The sequence below is a fragment of the Camellia sinensis genome, chromosome 9, assembly GCF_055761805.1.
Source record: "Camellia sinensis isolate YWXY chromosome 9, ASM5576180v1, whole genome shotgun sequence".
Taxonomy (NCBI): Eukaryota; Viridiplantae; Streptophyta; class Magnoliopsida; order Ericales; family Theaceae; genus Camellia; species Camellia sinensis.
The window spans coordinates 128,960,823-128,971,532 of record NC_138969.1 but is presented as its reverse complement, the minus strand read 5'-3'; the positions used below and the strand labels follow the sequence as shown (position 1 = coordinate 128,971,532).

Below are 10,710 nucleotides of genomic sequence, written 5' to 3'. Positions count from 1 at the left end.
TCACTCCATGGCTTCTACTAACCATTTCCAATGCATTTACTTGGCATTTCTCTTTGTCTTGGGAGTTTTGTCCTCTTGCGCTTCCTCTCGCCTTCTCAACGAACAAACCATGCTAGAAATGCACGAGCAATGGATGGCACGTCATGGACGCATTTACAAGGATGTTGAAGAGAAGAATACACGATTTCAAGTATTCAAGGACAATGTTCAACATATAAACACCTTTAATGAAGGTGTAGACGGAGCATACAAGCTTCATGTGAATCAATTTGCAGACTTAACCGATGAGGAGTTTCGTGCTTCTCATACTGGTTACAAGAACCAACCAACCAAAGTGACGTCTACCTCAAAACCAACATCTTTTAGGTATGCAAATGTTACGGATGTGCTAGCTACTATCGATTGGCAAGAGAAAGGTGCAGTTACTCCTGTTAAGGACCAAGGCCAATGTGGTAAGCATTACATGATATATATGTATACCTATATTTATATCAATCAAGAATTTGAAATAGTGTTATATATGATTATAGTGTAGTGGTATCAGGAATATCGATTCCTATATATAAAGAATCGGGTCATGTGGTCATGAATATTTTAAAATGATTAGCTGCCATAAAAATAAAAAAGAAGAGAGCCTTATAACGGTTGAAGCACCAATGTTGACTATAATTGGGTCATGAATTGGCTCTAAATTGATATGTAGCATGAACCTGTTAATACATCATGTCCTTTTGTAATAATCATAACCCACTTGATTGTAATTCCTTTTCTATTTATAACCTTTTTATTTATATTTTTTTTTGTGTGGTGTTTATCATGTATATAGGATGTTGTTGGGCATTTTCAGCAGTGGCAGCCATGGAAGGTATTAATCAACTTAAAAATGGTAACCTAATATCACTATCTGAGCAAGAACTCGTTGATTGTAATGTTGATAACAATGGTTGTGGAGGTGGCTCTATGGATAGAGCCTTTCAATTCATCAAACAAAACAATGGTCTCACAATAGAAGATAACTACCCTTATGCTGGACAAGATGGCACTTGTAACAGCACCCAAGCAACAACCTCTGTAGCCATGATAACTGGATACGAAGATGTGTCATCTAATAATGAGCAGGCTCTTTTGCAAGCTGTGGCCAACCAACCAATTTCTGTTGCCATTGAAGGTAGTGGATCACTTCAAGTTTTACTCGAGTGGTGTCTTCGCTGGGAACTGTGGCACCAATCTTGACCATGCTGTCACTATAATTGGATATGGAGCTACTAGTGATGGGACTAAGTATTGGTTGGTTAAGAATTCATGGGGCTCTGGATGGGGTGAGAATGGATATATGAAGATCAAAAGAGATGTTGCTGCAAATGAAGGCTTGTGTGGCATTGCCATGCAAGCTTCTTACCCAATTGTGTGAAATAATGATACTTATGTTGCATTAAGCTTTTATGTGCAAACCTCATGCACAAACCGACTAGCTAATAATGGTTTTCTCTATGAGGTTCTTTTTCTTTTTTCTTCTACTCATGTTTGTATTAATTTTTACAAATGTTTGAAGACACTAAGGTGATTTTTACCCTACAAATGTAATCGCCTAATATTTTATGTTATATTATGTTTCTTAAAATTAGATTACTAAATACCAACTCATCAGAAAAGTTAAATTGTTAGAGATAGGATAACATTATTATTTATATTTTATTCCTAAGACACTCCATGACATGTGGTCAACCTTTTCTTCATAGCGGGCTAAACACATACAAACATTTTAATTCTCTAATACCATATTCAAATGTGTTGACCACCTGTGGCTCGACTTTTCATGCCCCCTTTCGGAAGATGAATAAGCCTTATAGTATCGGACTCCCGAGGTTTTGAATTTGATCTCACAAGTGCAATGTGAAATAGATAAATACCAAAGAATCCAAATCCAACAAATCTATGAAAAATCGATTTTGAATAAAAAATGCCAAAAATGGACTGCTTTGTCAAATACAGAGCCGTCAGCTAAATATTTTTTAAAAATTTAGGAAACCCATGGTTCGTGCCAAAGGCCACGTGTCTGTCATCACCAAGGTTGTCTCGGCATGGGAAACTTAGGTACGAGAGGGGAAGATCATGAATTGAGCACCCCCTGCTCGCCCGATCAAAGATCGACCTCTACTAATCATGATATGAATCTTATCTACATTACATGCTCTTGTTCTGATTATTAGGCTAGCATTACTATGTGATGCTCACACACACAAGTATAGACTAATTTGCAAAAATGGGAACACTTTGGTTCATGTTTGTTTTGAAAATTGTTTCGAATATGCCACTTGAAAAAGTGATCACATATGAACATTACTCAAATTATTCCAATTCAAGCAACTAGCATTCATCCACAGGTATCCAAACAGTTTATCATCTAAGCACTTAGCCTTATGGTGAGCATGCTAGATATGGCAACACTTATACTCATGCAATTATGCTAAAGCAAAAATGCTCACCTAGTACTCCGAGGCGAGCCAAAAGAAACAAAAGAGTTAGAAAAAATGCATGATCCTAACTACCGCAATATGACTAATGTAACACATACAATATGCAATTACTAGGCTCGGTTACTAATATGGCATATGAATCAATTTAATAGCATGCGGTCTAAGCACGTATTCAAAAAGGCATTTAACTAACAATGCAAGTTAGAATGATGTGTTGAGCCTCGATGCATGCAATACAAGTGGATACAAGCATGAGAGATGCTAAACAAAACATGATGCCCTAAACTAACCATCATAAGTAAGTAGATAAAAGGGAGAAAGACGTGGGGTTAGAAGACATGCACATTATTACAACATTTGCGCCCTCACGCAGAAGGGTCCGAATGAACTGACTAAGCTAAGCTAATTACTACGAATTAACTAACTATTACAAACCCAAATGAATAATTAACTAAACTAGCTAATTAATTATTACAACAACAAATAAAATAACTATTCTAGCTTATTAACTAGTTACAATACAAAACGAATTAGCTATTACAAAGCCACTACTTCAAGCACAATATACATCACTTCACAGATCCTGAGGATCGAGGGAGGGTTCATGCATGAATGCAGACTTCTACCCGAAGTAGCCATTGTTTTGTTGCCAGATACCTCTGTTGCACAGTAGAACACTTACACTGTTTTCCACTTCAAGACCAATTCTGTTCTGCTTCAAAAGTACACTGCTGGATTTCGTATAGGTGGCTAGCATGCTAGAAGTGATGGCCTGCCGACCACTGTTGCTTGGTTTTTTTTACTACAACGAAGGGCCAACAGAGTAAGAGCAGAGTATCTTCGAGGGTTGTATGCACAACTTACCCCTCCTTATCATTAAGCAGCTCAAAGGAGTGGCAAAATTTGATTCACAAACCATCAACGGATGCAATTTCATTGCATGATGGCTTATGAACCAAAGGGTGCAATTTTAATTAATGCAACAAAACAAGACTCTCAGAATCACCTCACTCATGAGTATGAAACAACTCAAGACTCAAGGGTTCAATTAATGTCCCATTGAACCCATATCAAATTATTATCTTGCCCATTTTTAGTCACCAATTTTATTACTCTATTTTAGTTTCCTTTCAACTCTTTAATCAATTAAGTCCAAAGGTGAGCTTTAAGTCCACTAATGGAAAGAAGCATCAAACCAAAAGTTTTTTTTAGGCGTGAGAGAAGTGTCATGCCATTGTTAATGAACCCCCAAAGGGATTAAATCATTAAGCACAAGACCTCAATCTCATGCTTTAAACAAGCAACTAGTTTGAACCAACTTTGAAAGAAAATGGAAAGCCAAGAAAGGAGGGAGGTTGTAGAGGTGATTGAAGGTGATCACAGTATGGAAAGCCATAAATAAACACTATCAACTCAAATAAGATGGTGGCTAAGGCTTGAACCACCAAACCTATGAGGACTATTACATTAAAAGCATGCAATACAAGGCTCAAATGTAATGAACACTTAAAATATTCCTAAAATAGTGCTAAACAAGTCCTAAAACATGCTGGAACTAAGACAAAAATAGCTAGAACAATAAGCTAAAACATAGATCATGCTAGGCTAGTAAGCAAGACACAAAGAGGGGAGGCTAACCATTCCAATTTTGGACTTCAAAACAATATTTTAGCCACTGAAATAACTCTGAAAATCAGTGTTTAAAAGCTTAAAAAGAGATAGTGTAAAGGTGGGAAACACAAGGGTAAAGGCCTTGAAAGCAAGATGTAAAGAAGGGTGAACCACCCCTCTACCCTTATTGGCCTTAAATTACAAGTTTTAGCCCAAGAATACAGAGCTTATATAGCCCAAAAACAGTGGGAAAACATTAAGAAAAGGAGTGATTAAAGCAAGTAGAGAAGCAAAGCTTATACCTCTTGAAGAGGAGAACCAATTCTAGGCAACAAATCAAGGCAAACACACCCTCAAGAGCTCAAACTAGGCTCAAAGGTACCTCAACTCAAAGATGGTAAGGTTTGGTTTAGAGTGTATAGGTAAAAGTTTGCAAAAAGTTAAGAAATTGCAAGAGAGAGAGAGAGAGAGAGAGAGAGAGAGAGAAAATTTTTGCTCTAAAAATTCCAACCTTGAAAATAGAAGGGGAGGCCTCCTATATATAGAAAACCATGCAACTCCCTTAGAAATATCAATACAAACACGTGTAAGAAGGTGCATGCATTTGCGCCAACAGCTGGCACAATTGGCATAAAAATATCTGCAAAACACACTTGTGGTCGGCAGGCTACTAACGGTGGTTGGCAGGCCACATCAGCGGCCAGAAACCAGAAATAGTGGCTGGTAGCCAATAAAAGGGGCCGGTAGGCTACAAGGGGTTACAGGCTTGAAAATCTCTAGTTTTGGTCCAAAAATAAGGCAACATATGTGTCGGGTTTGAAAGGCTCAAAGCTGTAGTATTCCGCTGAGGACTCCAAGCACTAAACAAGCATATACACTCATCATTGGGTGTGCAAGCAGTGATGTCCAAGTTGTAAGGGTGGTCAAAAATGGAGTGTCTGCAATTGTCCCTCTTTGACAGAACACAGAGTTATGAAATGACGTGAGTGAATGTCAAAGCCTGAAGATGACCCATTTTCATAAGGTCGTAAGACTTGGACAAACAATCAAGACAGAAATAAATGGTTGCGCCCATAGGCTGCCTACTACAGACACTCCATTTTTGACTGCCCTTACGATTTGGACATCATCGTTTACACACCCAATGATGAGTGTATATGCTTGTTAAGTGCTTGAAGTCCTCAGCAGAATGCCACAGCTTTAAGCCCTCCAAATCTTGCACCCATATTGCCTTGTTCTTGGACCAAAACTTGAATTTTCAAGCTTGCAACCTCTGGTGGCCTATTGGCCACTGCTATGGACTGTTGGCCATTGCTCTTGGTTGCTGGCCACCAGTACTGGCCTAAAGGCCACCAATGTGTTTTGTAGATATTTTGTGACAACTATGCCAACTATTTGCACAGATACATGCATCTGCTCCCACATGTATGGCTGGATGTTTCTAAGGGAGGTTCATGTTTCTTTATATATAGAGGATCACCTCTCTTGCTTTGGGGTTAGAAAAATTTTGGAGTAAAATTTTTTTTTTCTCTCTCTCTCTCTATAATTCTTTCTCTCTCTCTTGCAAATTTCTTCACCTTTGCCTGTACACTCATCACCTTTGCCTATACACTCTTACACAAACCTCTCCATATTTGAGCTGAGGTATCTTTGAGCTGAGGTATCTTTGAGGCTTCTTTGAGCTCTTGAGTGTGTGTTTGCCTTCATTGGTTTCCTAGAATTGGTTCTCCCCTTCAAGAGGTATAAAGTTTTGCCTATTTACTTGTTTTCATCATTCTTTTCCTACTATTTTCCAACTATTTTTGGGCCGTAAAAACTCTATATTTTTGGGCTAAAACTTGGGTTTTAAGGCCAATAAAGGTTGAGGGGTGGTTCACCCTTGTTGACACCTTGTTTTCAAGGCCTTTACCCTTATGTTTCCCACCTTTACAATATCTTTTTTTTGAGCTTTTAAAAACTTATTTTTAGTGTTATTTCAGTGGCTAAAATCATGGTTTGAAATCCAAAATTGGAGGGGTTAGCCTCCCTTCCCTGTGTTTTGCTGACTAGCCTAGCATGATCCATGTTTTAGTTTATTGTCCTAGCTATTTTTGTCTTAATTCTAGCATGTTTTAGGACATATTTAGCATTGTTTTAGAACAGTTTTCAAGTGTTCATTGCATTTGAGCCTCATATTGCATGCTTATAGTGTAATTGTCACCATAAGTTTGGTGTTTTAGGCCTTAGACACCACCTTGTTTGAGTTGATTGCATTTATTTAGTGCTTTTCTTACTTGTTCTCACCTTTAATCACCTTTGCAACTCATTTCTTGGCTTTTTCTTTGCTTTGAAAGTGGTTTCACATTATTTGTTTGTTTAGGCATGAGATTGAGGTGTCATGCTTAATGGTTTAATCCATTTGGGGGTTCCTTACCAATGGTATGATGTCTTTTTCATGCCCAAATCAATACTTGGTTTGAGCCCTCTTTCCATTAGAGGACTTAAATTCACTTGTGGACTTAGTTGATTAAAGAATTGAAAGGTAACTAAAATGAGGTAGTAAAATTGGTGAATAAAAAGGTGCAAGATAATAAGTTGGTTTGGGTTCAATTGGACGTTAATTGAACTGTTGAGTCTTGAGTCATTTCATACTCAATAGTGATGGAAACGGTTCAATAGTCATTGTCAACTACTTCTCTTGATCTTTCATGATAGGGAGGTGTTTTTTAGAGTCTTGTTTTGTTACATTCATTGAACTTGCACACTTGATTCATAAGCCATTATGCAATGAAATTGCATCCATTGGTGGTTTGTGAATCAAACTTACTACTCCTTTGAGCTGTTCAAATGGTAAGGAGGGGTAAATTGTGCAAACAAACCCTTGAGAATACATTATCTCTGCTCTGTTTGCTCTTTGTTGCAACAGAAAAGTCCAATCATCAACGGTCGGCAGGCCACCTTCCGTGGCCGGAAGGCCATCATCAGTGGATGGCAGGCCCTCCGCCGGCCACCAGCGCAAAATCCAGCAGTGTACTTTTGAAGAAAAAAAGAGCTGGTGTAACACGTCCGCGAGGGACCTCGCTACAGTTCAGACTCGATTTGTGTCACGGTTCTTAATCTGAACCAAAGAGTCCAAATCTGGCAAATCGTTTTGAGAAAACAGATTTTTGAAAGAAGTGCCAAACATGGACTGCTTTTCCAGATACAGAGTCGCCACCTAAATATTTTATTTTGGGGGAATTTAGGAAACCCTGACTCGGTGCCAAAGGCCACGTGTCCGTCATTACCAAAGTTGCCTCGGCTCTGGAGCTAGGGTACGATTGGGGAAGGTCAGTTATGAGCACCCCCTCTCGCCCGATTCGAAGATCGGCCTCCACTAACCGTGATATCCGTTTTTGAAAACATTATGTGTTCTTATCCCGATTATTAGCCTAGAATTACTATGTTATGCGCACAGCACAAAAGTATAGACTAGATTGCCTAATTTGGGAATAAACATTGCATATTCGTTTGTTTTGGAAAAATGTTTTGGAATTTGCTACTCGCAAGTAGGCTAAAACATGGATTTCAATGAGTTATTCCAACTCAGACAATCCAACCTTCACCCACAGGCATTCAAGCAGTTATATCACATAAGCAGCTAGCCTCATGGTAATCATGCTATCATGGTAACACTCACACGTATGGAAGGATGCTAAAGCATAAATACTTACATCGTACTCCGTGCCAAAACAAAGATCTCATTAGCAATCAATGCATGATCCAAGTCCATGTTTAAATGTCTAATGCAACGCATAAGGAATGTCACTAGAGTAGGCTCGGCTAGTCTATGAATGACATGTGAAAATGCACAAGTAGCATATATTCAAGTTAGATTTGAAATACTAATGCAGTTAGCATGATGCGCCGAGCCCCGTGCATGCAATACTGATGAATGATGCACGCATGCATAGCATAAGGTATGCTAAATTAAACATGACCTATTACTAACCATCAAAGTAGGTAAGTAAAAGGGAGAAAGAAGTGGGGGTTGAAAGACATGCACACACTCACCCACACTTATTACAAATTCGCCCTCGCTCGGAGGGACCAAAAGAATAATACAATTCGAATAATGAATTAAGTATCCTAGCTAATTAATTATTACAGACCAACTAAATTAATTAATTTAAGAAAGCAAGAAAAAGGGCCTCGGGAAGAGGGCTCAATGTACGCGTGCTCGGGTCTTGCTCGGAAGTCCACTGCCATGCACAAGCTGCCTCTGTTTTCCCTGCTCTACTTCTCTGAAGACTGCCAAAGTCTCAGGATGTGCTCATTGGATGTTGGGGAATGCCACCGGCTGAAGGGAATCATCATCGACTGTGATTTGGTGTCGATCGGCCAAAAATGAATCCATCGGCCACATATGGATTGCCGGTCGGCACTCTGTGCAGTCGATCGGCAAAAAGTTCCTGCAGGATCTGTTTGACAGCAGTAGAGAACAGGGCTTTGCATGGCAATGCAATTCAAGCAATGTTTGCACCGACCATATCCCTTATCATGTTTATGACTCAAAGGGACATGGTCCTTGGTTCTCGGACCATCAATCGCGCATTTCAATGCATGATGGCCCAAGAGACCAACTTATGCATGTTGATTTCAAATGCAATGCAAACCAACAAACAAAGGCCCAACTTTCATCACTAAATCAAGGAACAAGGCATGCATGCTAGATGGAGTGCAACCTAGGCATGTGAACTAGCATGCAACATGGGCATACAATGCATTTATACAAGTATGAAAGCAAATATGCAAGGTAAGCATGCAAACAAGCAAAGGATGGACTTAAGCACAGTTTAGGCAGCCCTTACTAGGCCTAAAACAGTGGCCAAGGTGCTCAAAAATGAAGGACTAATAGGCACACAACCATTCATGCAAATGATCTCCAACACTTTAAGCATTAAAGAGCAATTCTCAAGCACACTCAAGAGGATGCAAACATGGACATATAGCATGCATTAAGCTCTAAAATCATGTTACAAGATGATGCCAAATCAATTTAAACAAGACAAGCAAAACATGCCACAATGGCCCAAGTGCTTAAGACAAGCCAAGGAGGCTTAAACCAAGGTCAAGTCCACCAAACCTCACAAGGCTAAGGGGACTTAAAACAAGTCAAATGCAGCAGACTTAAACAAAGCCAAGGGTGCACTTAGATGGCATCTAAGTGGTCTAAAGGTGCAAGCATACTCCGAGGCCTAAACAAGGGGCATAAGGTAACAACCTTTAAACACATTGAAGGAGGATTAAATGCAAGCATATAAGCATGTCACAAGGACTGAGATAACATGTTAAGAGGTTCCAAACCATTGAAATGATACAACAAGGCATGCTATACACTTATATACTTAAGGCCAACAAGCCCAAAATGCAAAGGAGGCATGCAATGCAAGCTATGGTCGACCAAAACAGCCAACGGCATACCTTAAACATGGTAAAATAAACATGAAAGCTTCACAAAGCTAGGCCTAAAGCATGCTACAACAATGGTTTACAACCTAAGGCATGTTAAGGCAACAAAATGGCATTACAAGGCATGTATGCTAAGCAAGCATGGTGCACCAAAACCAACTTAAAACAATGCTATGTCATGGCAAAATAAGCATAACTAACAGCTAAGGCATGGTCAACAAGAGCCTAAGCTAGGTGCTCCCTCAAGAGGCAAAAATGGTCCTTTTCAATGACAACAAGGAGAGGGGGGTGGCCCTCTCCTTCTTGGGACCTCAAGGCACCATCCTTACCACTGAAATCCCTCAAGATTTTAGTGGTGAGGAGGCCCAAACACCAAAGTCCCGGAGCTCACACAAAATAGCACAAAACAAGGGCCAAATAAGGCTTAAGAGGGGTCAAACAACCCCAAAGCTTAAAACACTCTTAAAAAACTATTTAGAGGCCTTAAAAATAGAACTTTTATGTATTATATGTAAAGCCAAAAAACAGTTGCAAGATAGGTAAAAGTAGTGTGCAAAAATGGGGTAAAAAGGGACTAGTTTCTTACCCTTGAAATCCTCCTTCACAAATGATGATCTTGTTGCCTCCTTGAGCTCAAATCCAGTTGAGAACACCAAGAACAACCCTTTGGTCCCTCAACAACCAAGAGAAGGTGTAACACTATGTGTTTGTGTGCAATAGTATGGACAAACACACACTAGTCACACATAAGGGGGAGATATAGAGATAGGAAATATATATCAACCCTAACCCTAATCTAGAGCTCCCTTTGAAATTTTTGTAACCCTAATGCCAAGAGAGGAGCCCTCTTCTTATAGGCAACTCCCTCTTGTAAGGCTTCCAAAACAAGCCATCCAAGAGGGAAATCCCTTCATACACGTGTATGAGGGGGAGCAGAGTGGGTGCCAGCTATCACAGCTGGCACAAAATATCTACTAAAACTAGATGAACAGTGATCGGCCATTCAAAATTGCCATTTTGGCAAAATAAATGGCCGACCGGCAACAAAGAGTGCTGACCGGCAATATACATTGCCGATGGCACAAAATCACTGGCCGGTGGCCTCAAGCCATGGCCGGTGATGTGTGGCGATGCCTCACAAGGCATTCCCTGCCCCTCCAAGGCAAAACACAAGTGTTTGGTGCAAAACACA

The 10,710-nt window shown here is 39.7% G+C and overlaps 1 pseudogene across 1 annotated transcript; it reads left to right on the top strand.

Moving 5' to 3' along the window:
* Window positions 1-1,486, top strand: LOC145799183 (senescence-specific cysteine protease SAG12-like; annotated as a pseudogene). Its single transcript, XR_014341201.1, has 2 exons — window positions 1-452; window positions 827-1,486. The product of XR_014341201.1 is annotated as a senescence-specific cysteine protease SAG12-like (transcript).
* The last annotated feature ends 9,224 nt before the right edge of the window (window positions 1,487-10,710 follow it).